The sequence below is a fragment of the Uranotaenia lowii genome, chromosome 3 (genome assembly GCF_029784155.1).
Source record: "Uranotaenia lowii strain MFRU-FL chromosome 3, ASM2978415v1, whole genome shotgun sequence".
Classification (NCBI taxonomy): domain Eukaryota; kingdom Metazoa; phylum Arthropoda; class Insecta; order Diptera; family Culicidae; genus Uranotaenia; species Uranotaenia lowii.
The window spans coordinates 284841747-284869636 of record NC_073693.1 but is presented as its reverse complement, the minus strand read 5'-3'; the positions used below and the strand labels follow the sequence as shown (position 1 = coordinate 284869636).

Sequence of the window (27890 nt, the reverse complement as noted above, 5' to 3'; positions counted from 1 at the left end):
AATTTGTCTAAAATATGAAGATAAAAAAAAACAGTTTTTAATATTGAAGATTTTAAGATTGTCTTTTTTAAAAACTTCTAACAATTTCAAAAACTTATTTATGGCATTTATTTGATAACTGAAGAGACAGCACTTTGATGCCTATGTTTAATTGAGTTATTTAGTAGGTATTGGTGTCCTGAACTCGAATATTTTGTAAGGTTTTGTTTACCACCTCTCGTTTTGGTGATATGGTAATTATAAGTTTAAGAAATGAGTTAGTTTTGAGTGCAATCAATCATTGATAACTGATGAGCTCACAAATCCAAATGAAAGAAAAAAAAAACTGATTCTGAATTTGTTTACTAAACTTTACTCAATCAAGAAATAATATTTTGATGGTGATGATGATGAAGATTGGTTTAAAAAAAATCGAATTCTACAGTTTTCAAAAATTTGAAATGACCAGTATTTCACGACTGAAGAAAGTTTTTAAAAACAAAAGTTTTTTTTTCATTTAACAAATTTGTTGAAATTTGCTAAACGATTTGATTTTTGCTATTTTTAATATCTGAAATTCAATGTAGTAAATACTTCTTTGAAAATTCGTAAAAAATCAATTAACAGAATTGGGAAAATTTTACAAATATAAAACTTCTTTAAAATTACGCCTATTTTCAAAAACTTCCGAGCACAAAAATAATAAAAACTTAACTCTTGAATTCATTTCACCTCAGAAAAATGTTAATTTTGTGACCCAAAGTTATTTGTCAAAATCCATTTGAATTTGGAAAAAACAAAACAAACAAAAAGCACAAAATAAAATTGATTTCTTCAAGAATATTTCATATCCGCATAAAATTTGTAATGATATAAGGGGATTTTTTTTTATTATCTGACGGGTTTGCGCCGGGGATCTTCGGATTTTCTCCAAAATTTCAAATGTTGTTCGTTTCAGCACCATAACAAAACATATATTTTTGCAGATTTCTAAGATTTTTATTTTTCGAGTTAGATAACGTTTAAGTTTTTCTGAAAAAAAATTACCCTTTTTCAAATGGCCATAACTTTGTCAATTTTCAACGTAGAATAAAAAATAGCACATCAAAACGCATTAAAATTTTACCAGCTATCCAAATAAAATATTAACAAAAAATTATGTATTGATTCTGGGTATAAAATAAAGGAAATATGTTAGAAACAACGTCCAAAAGTACCGTCTGCACCACCAAAATTTTTGAAACATATTTCATTTTATAGTCCTATTAATTTCACAACTTTCATTTGAAGACACCAAAGTGGGTCAAAAACTGCTTCAAGAGTTATGAAAGAAACAGTGACAATAAATCTCTTTTTTCACGTCAAAAACTAACAATTTTCGAACAACTGCACTCACATATAGGGACTTCTTCTCTTATCGTACGCATGTGCACCGGGAGTTAAAAATCTGCAAAAAAATACCATTTCATAGTCGAATAAGTTTTACAACTTTCACCTAAAGACACCAAAATGAACCCAATCACTCCTTCAATGGTTATGGAAGAAATAAGGACCATAATGTATTCTTGTGCTCGCGTCAGGGTATAACGATTCTCGCACAGTCACGCGCTTATACGCAGGACACCATTTACACAAACGTTCATTCTTAGGCATACTCTAGAAACGATTGTTCTTTGATCTATCAACTCTGCACCCGCACTGGGCACTAGACTGAGTCGATTTGAGGTCATTTTGGAATTTCTCAAACCCTGGGGTCTTAAAAGCTTCGTTTTGGTCCAAAACTCATCCATGATTTTTTGCCGAATTTTTAAGTAACGTTTACATGAGTAAATTTGGACTTTTAGGTTTGTATGGGAAAATTGAATATTTTGTACTGAAAAATCAACATCATATTTATTTCGTCTGTGGAACCGAGCCAGCTGATGATTTTTGTGCCAATTTATAAAATTCCTCAACGAAATTTTCCGCTGACCAACTTTGTCGAAGACCATAACTTGGTATCTTATTAGGAAAAAAAGTTATTAGCTTTTTAACAGGGGTATGTCTTTTCGCATTGATAAACAATAAATTCAATTGACATCACTGCTTGAGCCTCGCGAAGTGTTGCATGGAAAGTATTCACGCAATACCTCGCTAGGCACCCTGCAGGGATGTCAATTGAATTTATTGTTTATCAGTGCGAAAAGACATACCCCTGTGAAACAGCTTATAACTTTTTAACCTAAAATGATACGAAGTTTTGGTCTTCGACAAAGTTGTTCAGCGGAAAATTTCGTTGAGGAATTTTATAAATTTGCACAAAAATCATCAGCTGGCTCGGTTCCACAGAAGAAACAAAAATGATGTTGATTTTTCAGTTCAAAATATTTAATTTTCCCATACAAACCTAAAAGTTCAAATTTACTCATGTAAACATTACTTAAAAATTCTGCAAAAAATCATGGATGAGTTTTGGACCGAGACGAAGCTTTTAAGACCCCAGGGTTTGAGAAATTCCAAAATGACCCCAAATCGACTCAGTCTACTGGGCACCTCGATTTTAACAATAGTCGCATCGCTAATTTACGTTCAATCGAGCATTTGAGTACGTATTTTTAATAATACGATTGGAATTCCTGAAACAATTGAATAGAAATTAGCTGAATGAAATTATTCGAAATCAGGGCCGTAGGAAGAACCGGCTCATGGGGGGGGGGGTTTTGATGGCATTTTTTTTCTTATAACATTTTTGTATGAACAATGCATACACAAGTGAAAAAATGTATATGTGCTAAGCACAAATAATCCATGTTGCAGTTATTTTGCATTAAAAATTATTTATTTTTGAAAATAAGTCGTATAAGAGCTTTTTTTCGTGAAGCTTAAAAAAATATGGGGACTTGGTGAACCAGTTGTCTCCTGAGCTGATGTCCAAGAGTAAACATCGAATAAAAAAAACAAAAAAAAGGATTATTTACGCTTCAGTAAAAAAAATATGTTTCACTCACTTACATACATTATCAAGCTAATTTATTTGAACCACAAGCAGAACTATTGTATACATGGGTGAAAATGTATCAAATATTCAAATAATAATAAAAAATTAGATTTAAGGTTCAAATAAGGTTTATTTTCTAATCTTGTAATCTCAATTAAAAGTTAAGATTTTAGTAAGAACCTTTGAATTTGAAGAATCTTCAACATATGTAAATTATGTAAAATAAAATTTCCAGCTGATTTTATACCTTTTTCATTTTTAAAATAATGAAACCGCGATCTCCTTCTTCAAATTGAAGCAGCGACTGAACTTAACTGAATTTTAAAATGATAATTAAATATTGATTATTAAACTTAAATTTGAGCTTAACCTGAATACAAACCTTGAATTTAACTTTTAAGTCTGAAGTCTGAAAGACTGAATATTAATTCCAGATGAGAAATCCTATGAATTCAAACCCTAAAAGCGATATTTGTATCAGAACTCTTAACCAGAAAACTTAAACTTTATTTTGAATTTATGGTTTTCAATTTTTTTTTATTAATGAACTTATAAAGACAAATAAAATTGTGCATGGTGAAATTTTTTCACATTTTTCAATTCTGGACTCATGAAATTTCTCACGTTTCAACTCTGAATATAAATTTAGGATTAAAAATTCAGATCCAAGTCTTCTATCGCTGTCTTTAATAATCTGAAGAGATTTCAAATACAAAGAAAAATCATTTGTTCATTAATTCGAAGCTGGCTCCTTCTAAATGGTTTGAATTTTAAATATTTACTTTGCATATTCCGAAATTATGAGTTTCGAATATGAAAAATTCGTCACATTTTAGATTGAAAAGCAACACCAAGGTTCAAAGCAAGATTCTATACCAATGATGATCCAAACTGAAAATCAAGAACAATAAACTGGATAATAACTTGATATTTTTCCGCAAGTATCTGGGCTGAGAAAATCCAGGAAATTTTATCCTAAAACCTTGCGAATTAAGGGCATATTATTTCAAATTTTTTTCCAAGAATCTGGCGAATATGCTAGAAAATTTCGGAATTATTCCATTAAAAGCGAGAAGAAAAACACATGGGAAACTGTTTTTATTTTTTTTTTCAAAACACATCAGCCGATTCCGAATCATAAGAAAAATCAGGCTTCTTAAAAATCGTTTAAGTTATATTTTGACAAAATTTGTTTAAAAACGAATATTTAGAGGCAATATACATAATTTTAAGGAATCAATTGAAATTTTCGTATTATTTTGCAAATAGAGTGAGAAAATCTTGTCAAAATCTGGATAATCTGGTAAGCTTAGTCTAACTTTATTGAGATTCAATATTTGGGACTAAACTAGGGTTACCATACGTACTCTTTTAAGAGTACATGTACTCTTTTTCGATTGAAAAATGTGCGTACTCTTCTTTTTGTGAAATTTAACAAAATGTACTCTTTTTTTATGAGAGCCATTTAATCAGAAAAATAAACTTGTTTGTTTCAGTATATGAAGTGTGTTTACCACATCTTATACAAGAAATACGAAAGAAATGCAACTTACAAAAATTTTCAATACCTTACCTAAATATCCCGTTTTCATGAAGGCATTTTTAATCGTAATTTACAGTGATCGCAATAAACGCCTTTGAGTATGCAATCAACCCCCGAACAGTTAACAAAGGACAAAAAAGCAATAGGCTCAAATGCTTCGTAGAGCACAAATCTAACATGTTATTTGTTCAAAAGAAATATACGTGCCTAAAACTTCTTCTTGAAATCAAGTATTTTATCGGGTTTGGTGTGGTTTGTCAGCAAAGCATCACATGCTTCTTTTCCTTCGAATAATCCTAATAGGAATAATCAACCACTGACTAGTTTATTTTTATTGTATATGAAAATATGAAAAAAAATTATAATTATCAAATACCTCTTACCTAAGCTTTCCTGAAATTTTTCTGAGCGTTTTCGAGCTGGGCAAATCCGTGCATTTTTACTCAAGAACCTGTCAAAATCCGGGCATTGGTTTCTAAAATTTTCCATAAAAAACCCAAGCAATATCCGGGAAAATCAGACCAAAATCTAGGCTTTTCTCATACAAATTCAAAAGAAAAAGTGAAAAAATGTAAACGTGAAAAAAATATTTTTTATTGAGTTACATCAGCGATGTTCAATTCAAATTTTACATTTCCAAAAAAAAATTTGCACGTGTATTTCGATGGAACAAGTTCAAAAACTCATGCATAATATAAAGAAAAATGTAATTTTTGTTTGGATTTTGCTTCGGTTTGGGCAACCGGACCGACCGGGCTTTTTCTACTTTTTATTCTTTTTATTCTATGCTTAGTCATACCTATTGCTCCCAACAAATTGGCAGTATTTGAATGACTTTAAATACCTCTTATTTTTTTTATAGAGTTTTTCTTACTCTTTAGAAATTTTCTTCATTGTACTCTTTTTAACATTGCGGGATATGGTAACCCTAGACTAAACTATCAACTATCAACAAGTGAGATTTTTTTTTGAAAAACTGTTGTAGAATTGTGGTCCTGGGATGAGATTTCGAGGTTTTGGAGTCGAGATTGTTACACAATTGTTACTCTTGAATAATTTTAGTAGTTCATCAAAATTTGATTAGAAATTTCAAATTTTATGTTTAGTAAAGAAAAATCACTTGGCGTTTTTGGACCTTCATGGGGGGGGTCTAACCCCCAAAACCCCCCCCGTTCCTACGGCCATGTTCGAAATTATACATTTCTTATTTGAAGAAGTCATCAGACAGGTGTTTATAACAAAAAAAGATATTGTCATGTTTAGAATTTAAATGTTCTCAATTATATTTATTTAGCTAAATATCATAATAGAGGGTATGAATAACTTAATATTTGGGTAAAAAAAACTTGATATTTGATCCGGCCTAATTGTTGGTCAACAGATAGCGATTAGCGCTTTAAGCTTAAAGCGATTACTTTTTCGGCACGTTTAGCGTTTTTAATTAGCAATCGCTAACTTTGAATCAGTTAGCGATTCAATTAGCAGCGCTAAAGTTTCAGTTAGCGATGTCGAAAACTGCTTAAATCTGTTGGTTAGCTCGATTATAGCCTTTTCATATTCAGCGTTGGAAGCATAGATTTATAAACTCCCAGTTGTTTTCCAGTTTAAAATTTTTCGCCCAGCGGAGAGAGCTTTAGGGTCATTTATATTTGTTGTTTTTTAATGCTATCATTTCTCGCCATTCTTTTATGTTACTTCCTATATCATCACAAGAACCTTTTCCGAATGCATTAGGAAAAAACGACGATTTAACGAACATTAGCCATGCGACCATTGTTAAAATCGAGATCCCAGTGGGGGTGAAGAGTTGTAAACAAAGCACGCAGATATTATTTTATTGATAAGTTATTTCTCTTCTCTTTTGAAAAAAAAAAAAATAGATCAAAGAACAATCGATGAATATAATTGTTTCTAGAGTATAAGCGCGTGACTGTGCGAGAATCGTTATACCCTGACGCGAGCACAAGAATACATTATGGTCCTTATTTCTTCCATAACTATTGAAGGAGTGATTGGTTCATTTTGGTGTCTTTAGGTGAAAGTTTCAAAACTAATTCGAATATGAAATGGTATTTTTTGCATATTTTTAACTCCCGGTGCACATGCGTACGATAAGAGAAGAAGTCCCTGTATGTGAGTGCAGTTGTTCGAAAATTGTTAGTTTTTGACGTTAAAAAAGAGATTTATTGTCACTATTTCTTTCATTACTCTTGAAGGAGTTTTTGGCCCACTTGGGTGTCTTCAGATGAAAGTTGTGAAATTAATAGGACTATAAAATGAAATATGTTTCAAAAATTTTGGTGGTGCAGACGGTACTTTTGGACGTTGTTTTTAACATATTTCCTTTATTTTATACCGAGAATCAATACATAATTTTTTGTTAATATTTTATTTGGATAGTTGGGAAAATTTTAATGCGTTTTGATGTGCTATTTTTTATTCTACGTTGAAAATTGACAAAGTTATGGGCATTTCAAAAGAGGGTAATTTTTTTTTCAAAAAAACTTAAACGTTATCTAACTCGAAAAATAAAAGTCTTAGAAATCGGCAAAAATACATTTTTCGTAATGGTGCTGAAACGAACAAAATTTGAAATTTTTGAGAAAATCCGAAGACCCCCGGCGCAAACCCGTCAGATAATAAAAAAAATCCCCATAAACAATTTAAACTAATATAAACCAATTTTAAAGACGAGGTAGGGTTCATGACAAACATATTTGAGTTTTAATTCAAAAGGTATATTAAATTTAAAATTGAAATGGAGAATTAAAAATTAGTTTCAATTCTTGAGCGTCATAGATTATCATTGAATGAAATGTCTCAGACATGGAGTAAGATAGGAAGAAAAACCGCCGGAGGCGAGCCAATTTTTTGAGATGTCTGCTAACATCGTTTTTTAAACACCTTTTCATTTCTTGAACTGAAAATTTTAATAATAAAAAATCTCCATGGTTAAACCCCTAATCCCCCCTTCCGTTCGCACGGCCTTGCTAGCCATACACCTTTTACAGAATCTTCGTTTTATCAGTCAAAACAACATATTTTTTGCAGTAAATGGTTAAATTTGAAGCTCAAACATTACACTTTCTAATGTATACTAAATTAAGAAATTTAATTCATAGACTTTATCGGTGAAAAGTGATGTCTTTTTTAGTAAAAACATCTTAAGAATTTAATTTTGTATCCTTTTTGACGGATTGAAAGTTTGAAGAAATGAAAGATAGGGAAAATGAGCGGGTAGAATTTTTATTCAGAAGCATTATCATCACATACCAAATTTTTGTTCAGCACGGGCCAGATAGAACTGCACCTACCACCACACATTAGTAAGCCAAGCGTGGTTCGCACTACAAGCGAAAAAATGCAGTGCAAAACGAATGAACAGTTCGTTCGCACTGCAAGTTCCGAAATCTGAAATCTCGGATTTTTAATAACAAGTTCAGAATTGAATTTCAAGGTGAAGATTTGAGAGTTCCAAATCGATTAATTGTTGAAATCAAGATATTTAAACGAAGGCGTCCATTACAAATTAGTCATTCTCCATTCGAAGAAAACACTATCGGGAAACAAACCCACACTTAATGGAGTCACATTCGACGGTCCCCTCTGTTCGGAAATTGATCTATCGTCGGATAACACACTGACTGAACAAATTTTTCGGCCGAAATCTCAAGCTTCAAGCTTCAAAACTCAAATCCATTTAAGGGAATTGGCAAACGGTAGCAATCTTAGCTTGGTCTCGAACAAATCCACTTAGGGATGATCGCACCTCTCCGTGTGGGCGAGGCGAAGAAATGATTCAAGCTAGACCACCCACGTGCCAAACCAGTGTGGAATCCAGGGAATTTCACAAACCGAATGAGGCACTCCGTATCAGTCAGATAGATTAGTCTGGTATCCGGTATATTGCGGAGGTTCATCTCTATCAGTGGTTCGGACCTTTCAGTGAGTTTCTACGACGGATATTGAGGCAATATAGAAAATTTTATACCTTGGGTTCGTCTTCTGCGGTATCGTAAAGGTGTTTTTTTTTATTCGATTTTATATGTGTGGAGATAGACAAAATAAAGAGATGATTTTCTCCATGAATTTACGGTCCAATGGTCTAGTTTCCTAGAGATTTATTTTTAAAGTAAGAGCATGATTTACGCACCATAGGAAATACCTCAGGCAAAATGAGGATAAATTTCACAATCAACGAAAAAATTACCAGTTAAGCTGTTGGACGGTTGTCTATATTCGAAGAAACAAATCTCATAATAAACAACAGCAAAAAAAAGCGTTACCACCTTAATCTGCTCCATACTCAACTGAACTAGATTTGTTATTAACCAACTGAATCAACGAGAGTTAGGTTTATATATATCTGCCAGCAGCTACTGATCTCCTCCAGATACCCGAGCAAATCTCCAAGTTAGATGATGATTAAGGTGATTCTAATCAGCATCATCATCATCGTCTAACCGAGGCTAGTCGTTTAAGATTACTGGAGCAGGCAGAGGGAAGGCAAAATCCTGGCTGGAACAGGTTAAATTGTATACGAGCCCCGTTTCGTTGTCGGATTGTTTTGAGAAATAGTCTGAGCAGATTATAGGTAGAAGCTGCTGCTGCGGTTTTTTTTTGCTGCTACCGTTTTCATCAACGAATGTTTTTTTCCGGCTCCATCCAACTACGAGATAAATATCGGGGCCATTGTGTATGACTAAACGGACTTGGGTGTCCGACTGCCGAAATGATAATCTGGCTGAGCGGCTTACACGTGTTTCAGACGTCTTGAGTGTTTACTATGAAAATGCTACAAATAAGCTTATCATTCGGCCTGGGAATAGTATCAGTACAATAGTAGATTACGGTTATAATTAAAAATTTCATTGACGGTAGGAATGATTTGCATCAATTTCATTCATTCCACCTGAAGCGTATTCTGAATAGATATAATGAAAATAGGTATTTCTAAGATAATTAACTGCGTGCTGTACATGAGTGACTTCGTTGTGTAATTCAACCATCTTGATTAAATAAAAAAAACATAAACTATAAGACATTTTGGAAGGCCAAGATCTGTTGATTCAGAAAACATGGTTGAAATTCCTTAAAATTGGAGAAATTGCAAATACATGATTCCGTAAATTATGGGCATATTCTTGTTTCCTTCAAAAGAAAATGAAGAATTTAGAGACTCAGAAGTGGATGCTTAAACGAAATTTATAACCATTTGCTCGTGACCAATTTAAACATACACTACCGGCCTAAAGTTTGGGATCACCCCCTCATAAAACATAAAAATTTTGATCGACCATATCTCAGCCATCTTATTATATATTGGAATTCTTTTGATCTCATTTAAGAGATCGTGAGCAAAACCTTCTTTGTATGTGTTTGACAAAATGTTAATATTGAGTTTATATGACTTAAATTTAACTTGAAGTAGGGACATTTTTCAAAAACTAAACTTCAAATTCAAACCCGATTATCTCAGCCTCAGGGTGGGGTGGACCAAATTTCAAAATTCGTGTTGAATTCGAATCCTAAACTAAACATTAGTTTAGTTTAGTGCGAAAAATTAGCAGTGTATTTTTAAATATATAAAATCGCTACTTAAGTCATCGTCCAACAGTTTGGGATCACCCTTAAGTATGGTGTAAAGGCCAAAAGTTTGGGATCAGTCTTCTAAAACATGCGCTTTTATTTCATCTGAATCTCTGTTATCAAACAACGTATTGTTTATCTGGTAAGCTGATTTGGAAGCAAATGAGTTGATCTTGATTTATGGATATTTAGTTGAAATATTATTGAAGACTTACATCTTTAGAACTTTAGCCAAGGTTTCATCATTTTCTGATAATTTTCACTAAATAGTCCAACCGTAAAAAAAACATGCAAATTTGTTTTGAATATAACTTAGTTGTCTTAAAAGTTATTGCTGATCGGATGAGCTTATTTGAAAGCTTATAACCTGCACTTACTAATGAAGTAGTTATTCAAAGTAATAATCTAAAAATCATATGATATTTGTTATCATAACTTCATACTCACTCAAAAACTAATGTTCTAATTTTGGTTAGCGTTCTGAACATATACATTCGTGATATATTTTTTCAGCTAAGCCTTCCAAATTAACTGCAATTTTTAAGCTTGCAAATGAACCAATCCGATCTGCAATAAGTTGTAAGACAACTAAGTTATGGTCAATACAAACTTGCCTTTTTTTACGATCAGACTATTTGGTGAAAATCATCAGAAAATGATGAAACTTTGACTTAAGTTCTGAAGAAGTTAGTCTTCAAAAATATTTCAACTAAATATCCGTAAAGCAAGTTCAAATTATAAACTTCCAAATCAGCTTACCAGATAAACAGTACGCTGTTTGATAACAGAGATTCACTTGAAATAAAATTGCATGTTTTAGAAGACTGATCCCAAACTTTTGGCCGTTACACCATATTATGGGGTGATCCTAAACCTTTGGACGTTGACTCAAGTAGCTATTTTATATATTTTAAGTACATTGCTAATTTTTCAGACAAAATTAAGCAAATGTATTTTTATAAATATGAAAAAAGAATTCGAATGCAACTTGAATTTTGAAATTTGGTCCACCCACTCTGAGATTATCGGGTTTGAATTTGAAGTTCGATTTTTGAAAAATGTCCCAACTTCAAGTTAAATTATATAAATTATATAAACTTAATATTAACATTTTGTCAAATACATACAAAGAAGGTTTTGCTCACGATCTCTTGAATGAGATCAAAAGAATTCCAATATGTAATAAGATGGCTGAGATATGGCCGATCAAAATTTTCATGTTTTTGAGGGGGTGATCCCAAACTTAAGGGCGACAGTGTATGATGGCAAAATAGTGAGGATTAAAATGAATTTGTCTCTTTTATCTTGGTATTACGCTTCAAGTTACTTGCCTAAGTTACGACCTTTTTTGGCCAGTGGTGATGTCAAAAATGCCTCTATTATTTCTGACAAGCTAATCGGCAAACATGTTTTGCCGAAAAGCTGCTAGTTAACAGTCGTTTGAAGATTCTTCTACAGTTTCTTCTACAGTTACTGTCAGTAAAGCAAATGTTTCCGAAGAACCTTGCTGAACTTTTTATTAAGAGTGTTGTTCTTGTTAAAGCATTTCCACATTAAATTTGACCCGAGATATAGTTCAGTTCAAAATATTCTCCTTTGCTAGTCAATGTTGAAGTAGGCACGCACGATATTCTCAGGAATTTCATACCAAATCTTCTCCAAACGTGCGTGAAAGTATCAACAGTCAATCGTTTGGAGCTATCTAGTTTACCTACACGCTCGTTTTTATGCAACCATTTTTGAATAAAAAATAACCATTTTTTGATTTTTTTTTGCAGAACTACCAATATGAACATCGTTCATCAATATATGAAGGAACATTTTTAACCATATTTCTAGTTTTCGGATATTAACCGAAAAAAGGATGAAAATTTAACCTCAATCGAAAAAAGAACCGAAAAATATTGTCTCTTCTTGCAATCGTACCAGGGACAAGGTTGCTGAAAAAAATCTGTATTTTGACGAAAAAAATTCTGGCTTTCTGTAATTTTACCCAAAAAATCGGTGACAATTTTCTGTGACGCTTTAATGCATTAATTTCATTCAAAAGTCATGTCAAATTGCGTAATTTTATTACATTTTATTTAAGAAAAATCAATTAACATTACCAATTTTATCATATTTTTTCAATTCAAAGAAAATTATCTAAATTGTATATGGAAATAAAAAAAAACAATTTTGAAAAAACGTCCATAATTTTAAAATTCTGTAGAATCTGTGAATATTTCTGAAATTCTGTGTTCCGTGACACAGATTTTGTGATGAAAATTGGCTCAAAATTCGGTGAAATTATAGATTATAGAAATACTGTGATTCCAGCAACCTTGGCCAGGAATCGTTTTTGAAGCCGCTTTTTTATCCATTCTTTTAAAATTTGCTGTAGACTGCAGTTACCATGGATGGACGAAACAAATTTTAATCTCACGAAAAACATTGAATTGTTAAAATACAGTGATGAACATAGTTTTGACAATAAACAAAAAATTTCAAATTTAAAAGTTTCTTCTGACTATCATAGCTGCAAATTTTATCAAAGTAAAACTGCTTTTAAAATTTCAATAAAAAAAAAACCATTTTCAAACTTCTTCGCCAAATCAAATACGGTAGAAAAATAAACAAATTCTAACTTCTCCCCGAAAAGTCATTTGACGGGGTTCTAGCGGAGAAGTCATAAAAAACATAACTCGGGAAAATATCGAAAATGGTTACTTTTGAACCAAAATTGGTTGAACAAATACGAGCGTGTACATGTAACCCAGTGCAGAAAAGTCAAGGGGCTTCATCGCAAGCAAAATGGTTGACCACCCTTTCGAAAGGACAAAATTCGGAAAATTATTTCTCAAGTCAAGCCTTATTAGCTTTTGTCTGGAGAGACAGTGCAGAAACTTGTTGAGGGCAGTATAGTGCATTTTTGTAACATTTTTTAAAAATTTTCACTATTAGAACGGTTTTTTACACAGTTTTTGCAATTTACACGAATTCTGAGGGAAAAAAATTCTGTGCCCTTTTCAAAAGAAAACACTTGGAAAATTTTGAAGTAGGAAGAAGCTAGGTTTTGATGTCATTTTTTGAATTTCTAAAACCCTGGGGTCTAAAAAGCTTTGTTTGGGTTCAAATCTCATCCATGTTTTTTTTTTGCAGTATTTTTAAGTAACGTTTACATGAATTAATTTGAACTTTTAGGTTTGTATTTGAAAATTGAATATTTTGTACTGAAAAATCAACATAATTTTTGTTTGTTCTGTGCAACCGAGCTTGTTTATGATTTTTGTGCCAGTTTATAAATTCTCTTAAAGAAATTTTCTGCTGAACAACTTTGTTGGAGACCCTAACCGCGTATCTAATTGCAGGAAGTATTGCAGGAAAAGTAGTCATGCGTACCTCGCTAGGCTCCTAGCAGTGATGTCAATTGAATTTATTGTTTTTCGATGCCAAAAGACATTTCCCTGTTAAACAGCTAATAACTTTTTTGTCCAATAATATACGAAATTACGGTTTTCGACAAAGTTATTAGCGGAAAATTTACTTTAAAGAATACATAAATTGGCATGAAAACCGTTAGCAGGCTCGATTCCACAGAAGAAACAAAATTGTTTAAAATTTCCCATACAAACCTGAAAGTTCAAATTTACTCTTGTAAGCGTGACTTAAAAATTCTGCAAAAAACCGTTTTGAACCAAAAATGAAAAATGGGACTTTAGACCTGAGACTGGGAAATTGACACCTCAGACATGAAACTTCTTAGGTCTCATTTCCACTTCTCACGTCTCGCTTCTCACGTTGCATGTCTCACGTTGCATGTCTCACGTCTTTCTTATCATGTTTAACGTCAAATGGTTCAAACCTCACTACTCGCATCTAACGTCTCACTTATCAGTTCTCATTTCTCAAGTCTCACTTCTCACTTCAAACTTCTATCTTTTAATTTCTCTGTTCACACTTCTTACATCTCACATTTCAAGTCTCACTTCTCTCTTCTCACGCCTAATTTTTCACTTCCCACGTCTCTCGTCTCACGTCTTAATGTTCACTGCGCACTTCTTACTTCACTTTTCTTTTTTCAAATTTTACTACTCACGTCTTTTGGTAATATCGTTTGCCTCATGTCTGAAGAAAGGTTGTCAAAATCACTGAAAAGTCTATGATTTCACAGAGGTTTTAAGAAAATTTTGTTCTAAATCATTTGTATCATTTGTAGCCATTTGTAATGAAATTGGAATAAATAACATCACAGAAAATCATCACAAAATTTATGGGTTAAATCCTCGATAAAACAGATTTTTTTTGTCAAAACACACAGATGTTTTCCGGCCATTTTGCTCTTAGGTCACGTTCAGGTCTGAAATTTCTGGATTAAAATCTCATATCTCTGCTCTCATGTCGCAGATCTCAGGTTTCCGGTCTCAGATCTTAGATCTCAAGTTTCAGGTGTAAAGGCTCATGTCTCAGATCTGCCAAAAACACAGTGAAATTCGCAAAATTTGTTTGAACTGCTAGTTAGATACAGGAAAGTTCCGGACAATTTCAAAGAGAATATTTCAGAGTGTAGTGAAATTTACTGAAAATTATATTCGTTATTCATCCATACAGTCTTTAACCCCCTTTTTACAATTAGAGCAATATAAAGCTGGAGTCGCTAGAAATCTAACTTGCTATTTGATGTGTCGCTTTTTTTTTCTAAAATCTCTGAAACAACTATTGTGTATCGTTTGTGAACGATTAAGTTTTGCCACTTCGGCTGAAAGATTTTATTAGGCGTAATGTAATCTACTTTGACACAAATCCTGTGTAAAAACAGTTCGTTTTCGAAGTTTGTTTCTAAAAGTTACCTATCATGTATAAACGATTTTGACGGTATTCTCATTTCCTGAAGAAGACAAATTGAAGAGCAAACGAGAGCGGATTCCCAAATTAAGAACGAAATTCCTGAACATTGCTGCAACAACCATCGGAAAAAGATAGAGGGAAAAAACTCGATTGAACCTGTAAGTTTTGCAGCTAGTTGAAAGTTGATCTGTTGCTGAATGCCTGAAATAGGGCCTATTGAACCGAATGGCCGTCATTTATGGGATTGCAATAAAATCTATTGACGTCTTTAGACCGTAAATTACGAGATTTGCATATCGAAGCCAGTCGAGCAGGTTGACACTAAACTAGTAGTAAGGGAAAGATACAACAGGGCCGCAATCGTTAAAGAAAGTTGAAACTATCGAATTCAAATCGATATTTGCTCTAAGGTGGAGGAAAACTTCTCCCATCCCATGTTGATGTTGTATCTGCCCCTTGCCTTACGATTCAAAATCAACCTGCTGCAACATCCGACTGGAATCTGGAAGACGCCTTTCCTTCAAGCAGAAATCTACTAGACCAAATAACAACTATCATCAGCATCCCGTTCAAGAGTCGGTTTTTGGAATGGTTAATGATGGCAAACCTCCGCTAGATACTGTTGAAAGATAGATGCAGGAGACGATCGAACCGAAAAAAAATAGTTAAAGAAAAATCCAAACTGGAACCTGAACCGGGACGCAGATGAAGGCTCATTCATGTGTGTTCGGGCACCTTCAAGAGAGATTAAACCTCAGAAGCGAGCGGGAGAAAGATTTGAAAACATAAAAAAATGTTGCACCCGGTTAAAAAAAAAGTGCTAGCTACTTGTCTAGTTCCAGTAACTAACGCTTAGCAGCAGATTATCCCAACCAGGCAGCCAATGGAATCAGCATTTAATTTGATGGCTCTTTATAATAAATAACTGTAGCGGGATGCTTCCTAGCCGGTTTTACTGAAGGGAAAGACATGTGGTAAGGTGCATCGTTTCCTTTGCTTAGAATTTGGCAGATTTGGGTTAGAAGTGGCTAAAGTAACAAGTACAAGTAAAATGGTTTAAAAACTAAATGAAGACAGAAAAATTAAGGTTATATAAAAGAATTCTAAGATTCCTATTAAATACAACTAAAACGTATCTGAAAATTTAAAAATAATTACAAAATTATTAACTTTTGTAGGGATCTCAATTTTCTGTAATTATAAGCATGGGTTGATAAATAAAAAAAAAAAATATGCACATTATTACTTAAAAATAGCATTTTTTTTTAAAGGAAAACAACTAGTTCTTGTCTAATTTTATATACTTTAATTTGTTGGAAATCTGAGTTTGACAAACTGTGGATTGATCTCAATTAGCTTTAGAAGAACTTTATGGATAAAGAAAACTTGATTTATTCGATAAAATACACACCCCGTCTAAGTGCGGTGGTGAGTATTTAAATAACTTCCTTTTAATTTTCTTTTCTAAAAGTCATTTTAAAATGTTTGTAACAACCGTAGCATATATTTTTAGAACAAAATAAAATCTATCTACGATTTCTGAGGCTTCCAAAAAACGTTGTTTTTGAAAAAAATATATTCTATTTCCAAGTGTTTACTGGTGTTAAAGCCTTTTTCTGGTGTATTGACACCTGTTTGTCAACGACCAGTCATCATTACGGATTGTTAGGATAACATCATTTCCAAGAATTTACGTCAAAAAATTGAAAAATAATGGATTCGGTTCTATGTAATTTTATAAAACCTCGTCTAGAGGCGAGGTTGGGAATTAGATTGTTCGTTTTGAATTCTATTTACATTTCTATCTGAAATCTTTTTCCATTCATTTCTTAATTATTCACATTTTTTCACAATTCAAAATTTGCTTGATTGTATAAACTCCAATCTGGAACTTCGATGAGGTTTTTATCATGCGAACTCTATATTTAGCCCTGAGAAAAACTAGATCAATAAACTAGACCTAGAAACAACCTTTCTTTTCATCAAGTAATAAACTTGCATATAAATTGTCTGAAAAAAGGTGCAATATCCCATTTTTTTAAATTGTTTATGATACACACATATTTCTCAACTGTGTAAAAATAATTTGGAAAAAAAACATGAAATGAAGGGTTAAAAAACTCATAGTCTCATAAAAACATCTAGAACAATAAAGCACCAATCAGAAAAACAGATAATTTTGAGTTTTGTATATTTAGATATTTGAATTTTAGAACCTTATGTGTTCCTGATATAACATTACATTAAAGCAGATGAAGCCCTCAAAGCCAAGGAGCTATAAGTGCAAAAATGATCAATTTTAAGTTAATGATGCCAAATGCTTCTTCATATTTCCAACTATGTTGGGTGAATTTTTCAGATCTTTAGAATTTACGTTAGATTTGTAGTTACAATTTACAGTTAGTCGAAAAATGTATGAAATATGCCGCAAAACGGAAACTCAAAAGCGTGTTTTCTCGAAAGTAGCTTTTATGCACTTATACCCCTCTGGCTCCAAGGGGCTCACATACAAAACGTTTTAGCATTCCATGGAAATTCCAGAAAAATAAAACTTTTTTGAAATTCCTACCCGGATTTCGAACTTTACAAACAATTTTTTAACTGCTTTTTCTTAATACCAATGCAATATATTCCGATAACTAATTCTAAAAATTCATGCATGTTTTTTTTAATGTTTGCAGCAATTCTTAATGCAGAAAAATATAACCATTTTAATTTGAATAACGCATCTGAACATGGGCTTGTGATATGGCTCAGTTGGTAAGTCAGTTGCTTACTGGGCCGATGTTCGCGAGATCGAGCCCAAGAGTGAACATCGAATCGAACACGGTTGCACCGGATAGATTTTTCAAAAACGGTACGCCAACTGCAACGTTGATATAAATTCGCGAATGCCACGAAGATGGTAATGCGACTATAATCGAAACAAATAAAAACAACTGAACATGTTTAAACTAGTTATTTTGAAATTTAAAAAAAATATATCACATATATAACAATATATTAATTACATAATTTAAAAAAAACAAATGCTTATCTCACACATAAATGAAAAATCACTTATGGGAATTCCATGAGTAATCTCTAAAGTATTGTTCGTTTGAAAGTTCTAAAATTAATCAGTTTTGAGGAAATTCTATCATCGATGACAGATGAACTAACAAGATTGTTCAAAAAAGCAAACAGTCAAGGATGGTTTTGAGTATTTATTATTTAATCAAATAAATTTAACTATACTTTGGTTGAATATGTAAAATTTTATATAGGTTTAAAAAAAAAATACCAAGATTTTTTATATGTAAATTGCTTTAAGTTTCCTAAATGTCACGTATTTTACCGAATGACGACAAAAGCAAGAAAAAAAAATTCTGTAACGTTTTTCTAAGAGTTTAAAATTGCTTATAGTTTTCGAGGAAGATTATACTAATTTAAAATCTTTATATAAAACATATTCTGAAGTTTTTCCAAAATCTGTACAATTTTTAAAAAAAAATTTGGATATAAACCTATAATTTACTTTGGATATAAAAAACTAGATCTGATACATGGTGACCAGCAAGATTCCATTTTTAAATTCACATTTTTCCCGGTTTTCTCGGTTGAGATTTTATTATTTTCCCGGGTATGAAATACACAAATAAATATGTTTATGAAGTTTTTTTTACCAAAAAAAGTAGATATTTTTATAAAAGTTTAACGAAAAAGTGGAAGAGGATTCAAATTTTCAAGGTGCTGTTCATTAGGATTCCTACAGAAATTTAAAAAATGCAGGTTGAAAGGCACAGGGGTAAGAAAATAATTCCAGAAATCCTAACCTAACTTCATCCTGTAAAGTTTGTTACCTTCGTTTATGTTTTCTCACCCATTTTGCTTTTTATAAGGGGACTTCTTTATTTTTATGGTTTGCATTTAATGAAATTTGATTTTGATAAGTTGTCACTTTCAAAATGTCAAGCTGAGGTTCTAATTGAAAATAAGCTTTCTTTTTCTATTCTCGTACTGAATTTAACTATTGAGCTCCGGCTTCGGAAATTTTAAATATAATCATGATTACGATGAATTTTGGATTAACCTATCCATAAGTGAGGTTGCCAGAATTTTTTCCACTCCCATCCGGGCCTAGCAATTCCGGGAATTTTTTTAAAAAAACCTGGCAAAATCCGGGCATGGATTTCAATTTCTCAAATCCAAAAACCGGGCAATAACCGGGCAAAATTTAGGTGTTATTATATATAACAGCAAAGGAAAAATGCAAAAAAAAAATTAAATTAATATTTTATTAATTGCAGACTTCCAAAAACTTTTTGGAACACTTAAATATTTAAAGGTTTATAAAAGTAAATCAGCGAAATTATTTGAAACAACCGTTGAAAATGTCCATACCGTTAATCGATTTAGCTGAAACTTACTCAAAAACTTTGATTTTTTTTTTTGGTTTTTTTGTGAAAATTGTGAAAAAATCCGGGCAATATCCGGACTTTTTTCACGATATCCGGGCAACCGGGCCGGACCGGACTTTCTCGAAATTTTGCATCAAATATCCGGGCAAACCCGGATAAAACCGGGCAATCTGGCAAGCTTATCCATAAGGCCATAATTCGAGTTTGGATTCATGATTGCAACTTAAATTTTATTTCTGATGCTAAGCTTCGGAATCAGAAATCAAGTTTGATGTTAATTGCTACTGATTGGTATTTTAATTTTTATTACTAAGCATTTTGAAATTTTATTTCGATTCTCATCTTGAATACTGAATTAGGTTTGATGTTGGATAACTTTTAAATTACACTGAGGTTTTTTTTTACGCGGTTTTTTTACACGGTTTTTTTTACGCGGCTTTTTTTACGCGGATTTTCGAATTAACGCGGTTTTTTTTTACGCGGATTTTCGAATTAACGCGGTTTTTTTTACGCGGATTTTCGAATTAACGCGGTTTTTCAGAGAAAATATTCTAAGACTTTTTCAAAGGAAAACACTTAGAATCTTTTTGTAGTTGGGAAAATCTTAGCTCTGAGACTAAGAACGTGATACATGAGACCTGAGACCTGAAACCTGAGACATGAGACATGAGACCTGAGACATGAGACATGAGCCATGAGCCATGAGACATGAGACCTTAGACCTGAGACATGAGACATGAGACATGAGACCTGAGACATGAGACATGAGACCTGAGACCTGAAACCTGAGACATGAGACATGTGACCTGAGACATGAGACATGAGACCTGAGACATGAGACATGAGCCATGAGACATGAGACATGAGACCTGAGACCTGAGACATAAGACATGAGACATGTGACCTGAGACATGAGACCTGAGACCTGAGACATGAGACATGAGACATGAGACATGAGACCTGAGACATGAGACATGAGTCATGAAACATGAGACATGAGACATGAGACCTGAGACCTGAGACCTGAGACATGAGACATGAGACATGAGACATGAGACCTGAGACATGAGACCTGAGACCTGAAACCTGAGACATGAGACATGTGACCTGAGACATGAGACCTGAGACATGAGACATGAGACATGAGACCTGAGACCTGAGACATGAAACCTAAGACCTGAGACATGGAACATGAGACCTGAGACCCTACTATTCTATTAATCTAATTGATTTTGTTTTTTAACTTAAAAACGCAAATTTTTAAATAATCATGGTTCTTACGCGTTTTTTTAGTTACGTGCTGTTTTGTTTGAACTTTTTAATTAAAATGGATTTTTTTACGTGGATTTTCGAATTAACGAGGTTTTTTTTACGCGGATTTTCGAATTAACGCGGTTTTTTTTACGCGGATTTTCGAATCAACGCGGTTTTTTTTTACGCGGATTTTCGAATTAACGCGGTTTTTTTTTACGCGGGTTTTTTTTTACGCGGGACCAAATACCGCGTAAAAAAAAACCTCAGTGTATTTCCGAAGAATGCGTTATTTTTCTAAATTTGAAAAATACTTTCAGGCGAAATTTGCTTTTTAAATTGTGATTTTTTATGATAGATTCTTAAAATAATTCCAAAATTTCAAAGGTGATTTTGTGACTCAATCACATATGATCTGCAATTTACAACATTTGTTATGCTATAAAGAATGCGGATATTACATAGTAAAAGCGCAGAATGTATACCAGAATGAAATAAAAATTTGTACCTTGTTCCATTTTTGTACATATTTCCATTAATCAAACAACATGTAAGCCACGAGTAAAAACGAGTAAAGTAATGACAAAAAATCATTTGAAATGATTTTGAAAATAACCTTTGATCATAAGACCTTTGTAAAATTTGGTGTTAGGTAGAATCACTGAATTCATATAACTTCTAAAGTTCAATAAGAATTTCATCTTAATTAAATTTGTTCAAGCTTGTCCAATTCGATGTTTTGGACGAGCAATTAAAAATTGTTCCCCCATTTTAAATATGTTCGTTGATTAAAAAACTGTTTGGTTTCATGATATGTTCAAACATATGAATGTACATCACAAATTAAACATCGCAATATTTTGAAGGCCACAGATCTTGAAAATGTTTTGCATGGCAAAATTTTCAAAATGTGCGGAAAGTGACAAAATTCCTACCACTTTTTCCCAACACCAGTGAACTTGCTCTTAGTTATAAGCAAAGATATTCTATTCTTTATAAGGCTTCTTCTACCAAAAAGATGGATTTTTCAAATTACCATATCTCACATTGGGGCAAACAAAAAAAAAAATAAACAAAGACAGCGTTGTGTAAAATGTCAACCTATTATTTCTGAAATGATCAAATCTGCGTTTTTTTCGAGAAAAAAATCCAAAGCTTGATAACTTTCAATACAAAATAAGACATTGGCCCTTCAACGGAGAACCCTCTCATTTCTCTCGGAAAAGTCGCATTCTCATCGTATAATCAATAGCTCAATTCAATTAAATTTTAATAAGCGTTTAGCCCCATTTGTTACTATTTTGGTGAAAATTATTGTTCAAATAAATTTCCAAAACGGTTATTTTCCTTAGAAATACATTTCAAATGCCAGTGGCTATGACATAGTGGAGAGAATTCAAGATTCAATATAGAATAACTTAGTATTCTTGGGTGTTAAAATCAGACCAGATCTCACAATCATCATTGGCATAGCAGAATTTAGTTCTATCCACATTGCCATATCCGCAGCCCATGGCGTAGAGGATAGCCTTCATGTTTTCTGAGCGTACGATCATGGGGTCAAGTTCCTATAATGGCATATACTTTTTGTGGGTTGGTAGTTTTTTTTTGGAATTTGAATTTGAAGGAGTGAATTGTAGGAATTACGGTTATCAAGTTATGTCGTGAGACGGAATACTATGAAAATATATAAGTTCATAAGATGCTAGCCATCACAATCTCGAAAGATGAACAATTAGAATTAAGTAAAAGGAATCTCTTGAAGGAAGCATCAGGTTTCATTGCGATCCTCCATGTGTTTGTGTTCATTTTAAACAAAAAAAAACTCGTTCTAGATTACTGTGCACTGAAATGTTAATGGTAAAAAATTCCGTTTTTTTAGGAATTTTCCGATTTTCCCCAAATTTTTTAAATCAAAATTTAGAATTTTTCTCGAATGATTTTCCACCCTGGAATAAACGTCAATGAATTATAGAAAATCTGAGAAAAAGTTTCGTTTTTCTGGTTTTCCCGGTTCTATTTTCAATTTTAATTTTTTTTCGATTTTCCCGGATCGCTAGATGGTAGGAAAAAAATCCTTTTTGTCTTCAAATAAATGAAAATCAACTTTTTAATACCTAGAAAAAAGCTAACTATGAACACCTGTTTTTACTTTAAACTCTACCCTTAAACGATTTTTTTACTAAGTCAATAAGTCAAAATAGTAATGACTCAATTTGTGTAGAAATTCTGAAAGTAAAACCTAGCCAAAAACATCCAATTAGAATATGTTGATTCTTTTCTTTTAAATTTTATGTTTAAAGACATTAAGATAAAGAACTATAAAGATTTTAAAAATTTCCGGTGATAACAAACTATTTTTCAGTCTTGGAAATTTTTAAAACGATAAGTAATGATAACATTAAAACACCCCAAAAGTTTTCCCGCTTGTTGCATCATCGAAAGCCCCGAAAACTGTACCGTCTTCCCGAAAAACTGAGAAAACACAAACAAAACAAGACGTTCGCGATATAGAGAGCGAGAAACCGGCCCGCCGTTCGATAAGAATAACTAAAACACCGCCAAAAGCTACCAACCTTTAAAATCGTCTCCGTATCCGTAATCCAGAGTGTTAGCTATCGATGTCGGCCCGGTTCCAGTGGAAGAAGAAGTAAGTGGTGGTTATTTCCACCCAGTTTTGTATTCGATTCGGCACTGTCTGGAACTTCCGCACACTGAACACTCAGTGTAGTTGTATCCTAATTTTTGAAATTTTAGGTAATTCACAATCGATTCCTTTAACACTTTACAACGGAAAAACACTTGTTGCTTTGCTTCAGATAACAAATTACTTTCAATTTTTTTTCACACGATGAATGGAAATCGCATTTCGATACTGAACACTAACACTTTAATATTGGGTCACCTGAAAGAAAAAGGAAATAAAAGAAAAATTAATCATTTCTCACAGATGAAGTAGGTAACATATTAGAAAATGTTCATTCTGTTAAGACCTTTTTGGTATAACCCTCTCGGTAATATCCGGTGACCAGTCTATTTTTGTTAAAAGAATTTGATCAGTTTTGTTCCAAAACATGTAGCTCTAAGTTCTAACCTTGATGAAGGCTAAATCTAGTCATTTCTAAACTTATGGAACATTATGGGTGTCACGGGTTTCCACACCTTCGAAAGTTGTGACCTTTCTCCGAAAGTGTATCGAAAAGTTTTTTTCCATTACGCAACTTTTCCAAATAAAAACCAGTAACCGGCTAGGATAAACTTCTGAAATCGTTCAGTTCTCGGAAAGCCATTCATCATGTCGGTCCACCATATTTTGGTTGCGGTAACAATCTGCCTCTGTGAAGCTTCGGCATTTCAGATTCTCTGTCCCAGCATTATTAGCGCAAACTTGAGTGCGCTCCGTTGTTGGGGCATGAGGACCTACAACTTTCACATGACCCAACGGCTGGATTGTATCGATATGTCGCTGTTGTGCCGTCCAACGCATTCCGAGTTCGACGAATCGCTGCTCACCATCTATTGCTTTTCGCCCGATGGACTCCTAAACATCACCTTCGATAGGTACTACGATGGGAGAACACAGTTTCATACACTGGTCTCCAAACGGCAACTTCACTTGATCATCTGTTCCGATGGATCCAAGCACCACAATTGTCAGTATTCGTCGGCGGAGGAAGAAACCCAATCCAGAGAACCCGGTTTTGCCTATCGTATCGAGCTGAAACGGAACGTCAGAAAAGCGAGGATCTGCGCTTGCAAGGATTTGCTCGAGCTCATGGCAAGTCAACGGGAGAAATGTTTCGCGAACCCTTTGAAGGTATCGGAATTCGAACTACATCTGTCGCAGATGGCCGATGTTCAGCTGCAGGAGCGGATTGACGAGCCGATTGTTTCGCCGATAGTCATCGTAGGGGTGCTGATAAGTTTTCTAGTTCTGGCGATGATCGCCGTACTTATCAGGCTGTCTCAGCGGAACAGCGAAGGCGATGATTGAGTGTAGGGAAGTGTTTAGTGGTAGTTAGAGATCAGCATTAGTATCAGCAAAGCTGAATACAATGTGAAACACAATTGATAAAGACTTAATTTTTAATCTAACCTCTGCTATTGCTAAGCAACTAAAGATGTTATTTGATTTGTGACTAAGTCATTTAACAAATAAACTATCCAGTTTTAAAGCTTTTAATAAATACTTTTATTTGAACATTTGTCAACGTTGGCAGCATGGCCCTGGTATCTGCATCTTAAAAGTAGCCAGAACCTCTATGAAAATTCAAATTCTGAATTATGGAATTCCAAGAAGACAGAAAAGAGAGTATTGATAGGTGGATACAATAAAGCTAGATCGCTTTGGGTAGAAAAAAACGAAAATCTACTTAGGAGAAAACCATTCCAAGCTCACAGAAATATTTCAAAAATACCTGTACATTGATGAACAACACAGTTTCGATCCTACACACCAAAAATTTTATAAATTTAAACGAGCCAGAAACGCTTGATGACCTAAAAACATTTGGTTTAAAACCAGAAAAGATCTAATTTTACATCAATTTCGATTTAGAAATACACAAACCTTACCAACAATATAAAATTCGATCTAGAACAGAATTCTATGTCACAGAAAATGTAAATTTATGTTATAAAAGGTAAAACATTATGAGCATAAAACGTAAGACCTCGAAATAAACATTGAATCAGGAAAGCGTTTGAAATTTTAGTTGGTGATTGAATTAATTGTACTCCCTTTGAACCTAATAAAAAAATTACAATTACAATTTTACAAGTGCCGCTGGCATCCCTTCCGGACCCGGTACGTATCAAAAAGAGAAACGTCAAAAGGACGATTTTGTTTTGGTTACCCGTTGTTTTGTTTATCCGTTGTTTTGTTTTCTGTCGTTTTCGGTCCGGTACGTTGTTTTGTGCTACGGAAAACTCCGGCAGTTTCTCCACCGAATAAAATACGGAGAACGTCGTCGTGAAAGCTGGTCTCCATCAACCGGAGGGAGCAGCACCGGTCATCAACGTTGGAATGGAGACAAATCAATTTTTCTGTGCAGTGAGGAAACAAATAACGCCGCCCGGAAAAGTGCACTAGTACGGTGGCTCTGTAAAAAAAACTCGTCAAGTCTATCAAGTTGACTGTTGTCCCTGTACAAATTTAGGGAAGTTTGACTGTTTTGTTGGAATATACCTGCTATAGTGAATCGAAATAAAACATTTCCGAAGCGTTCGAACAAACATCTGGAGCTACTCGACGGTTTGGAGATTTCGATAACAAAACCAAATTAGAAAGCTCAAGTTTAAGTATCAGCTGCATAATACATGAAGATTTCATCTTCAACAAGTTCAGAAGAAAAGGGAAACAGTTTCACAGACCGATTGCAAAGTCAACTGGACTATCTATAGCATTCGAAGATTATGACACAGCTAAGGCCAGTGATGAGGTAAGTAGTTTGTTTGTTTTTTTATTTAAGAAGGTTGATAATTGTCATTTTTTTAAATTATTTTCAGGTAGATTCCAATACACTTGTGAGCATTGGGAGGACAACGAATCAAAGTCGCTGGCGCCTGAGTTTTCCTCCCCAAATGACAATGGTGTATAGAGGCTGACAAGATGGCTAACAATTCTACCCAAATTGTAAGTATTTTGCTATCGTTTTTTTCTTTTCGCTGCCAGTTTGGACAATTTTTAAAAAAGTATAAATACCCACCTTTCATCAAGTAGGAAAAACTAACTCTTGGTCATTCTTATTGATGGATGGGAATCTATCACTACCGTCGTGCCCCGATGTTTTTGAGTTTGTTTTCCCAACAACTCCCTTTATCCAACTCAGATAAAAAAAGAAACAATGCAAAAATATTCGCGGATAGCAAAGGTGCAAGTGGGTAATATTTTGTTGAGAATTGATGATTTTTAAAATGTTAGGAGCAAATGAAAATTGGCCCCTTTCTATCCCTTTACAGGGGGTAACTATGGTTTAACATTGTTGCAGTTTAGTACTATCATACAAAATTTTACCCAAATGATCAAATTACCCATAAATTCAAATGAAAAATTGTCTGTTCTGAAATAAATAGCTATGGTTGCGAAATAACAGTCATCATGAGAAGGTTTACGCATTACCCAGGGTTGAAAAACAGAAAAAAACGTTAATGTCAAATTGATCTGATTAAATCCTAAAAAATAAACAATTAAAAGTGCTCATATTTTTGTTAAAAAGTAAAAAAAATGCCTCATCGAATTTCTATTTGCCTGACCTAGAGGCATTACAGCCACGGCTGTACTGCTCTCACTCACATAACAGTCCCATATTTAAAGGAATTGGTAAAGCAGTGAACCTAAAATATTGGTTTTCCACTTTATGCATTGCTACTCCGAACGACATTACTAGACGATGGGTAAAATTTCAAAATTAGGTTTTTCGCACTGCCTAATGGTATAGGGCAGTCAATCGCTTGGGGCCTAAACATTATGCGTCTAATACACGAAATGTGAGTTTGAAATGAATAAACTTGGACTTACAATGCCCGAAATGGCAGTGCTTAGAGAGAGTGAGAATTCAGCAATAGACACATAATTGCTTAATAATTTGAAAAAAAATCCCTTTGTTGATCATGGTAAATCCCCAACCACGATCAACAAACTTTTCATTTAAAAATGTTATACCTGTTCAATGCCCTTGCAGTAAACAAAAACATTTGTAAAACATTGACCATGTTAAAGCGCATGTGTCTGACAGAAAAAGAACTTGGTGAGGTGTCGGTTGATATTAGTTCCTACATGACAAATTACGGCGGCGTTGTTTGTATGTCAATTCCATACTGAACACGACGATACTTAAGTAATTCAAAATTCATATTTTTTTAGGTGCTCTAGCTTACGGAAAGACGGCTTCAGGAAGCTGTTAAGGAGCAAACAATTCAAAGGGCATGCCAAGGCAGCTGCTGGAGATATCGACATCTTCGTGTCACCAATTTTAGCTCATAGGCTACGACTAAAGGATTGCTGCCCAAATATCGACCTTTCATTTTGGATTTGTCAACGGACATTATCAGGATTCTAAGCGATTCCAACCGGCCGAGGCCATATTATAAGATCCTCGATGGCAGACACTTGGTCTCCTTAAAGATGGAAATTTGAGATGCCGATGTATGAACCGTAGGTTCGTTTGTGCTTACCGGCGGCGGTTTCATAGAACTGGTAAGATAATCTATGCGCTAAAGGATTTTTTTTAGGTTTTATTTATGACACTTTACCAACATTATGGCATTCGTGTCTAATGCGCTAAAGGAATGAGTTTTGATTAATGTCGGACATTTCAAGTAG

At 33.6% G+C, this 27890-nt stretch overlaps 1 protein-coding gene across 1 annotated transcript in view; it reads right to left on the bottom strand.

The window, feature by feature from the left end:
- LOC129758230 (spectrin beta chain, non-erythrocytic 1-like) overlaps positions 1-27890 on the bottom strand; it is a 252949-nt gene that overhangs the window by 210963 nt on the left and 14096 nt on the right. The window contains exon 2 of the mRNA XM_055755697.1: positions 23143-23471. The gene's annotated coding sequence lies outside the window, so the exon portion shown is untranslated. The remainder of the gene's footprint in view (positions 1-23142; positions 23472-27890) is intronic.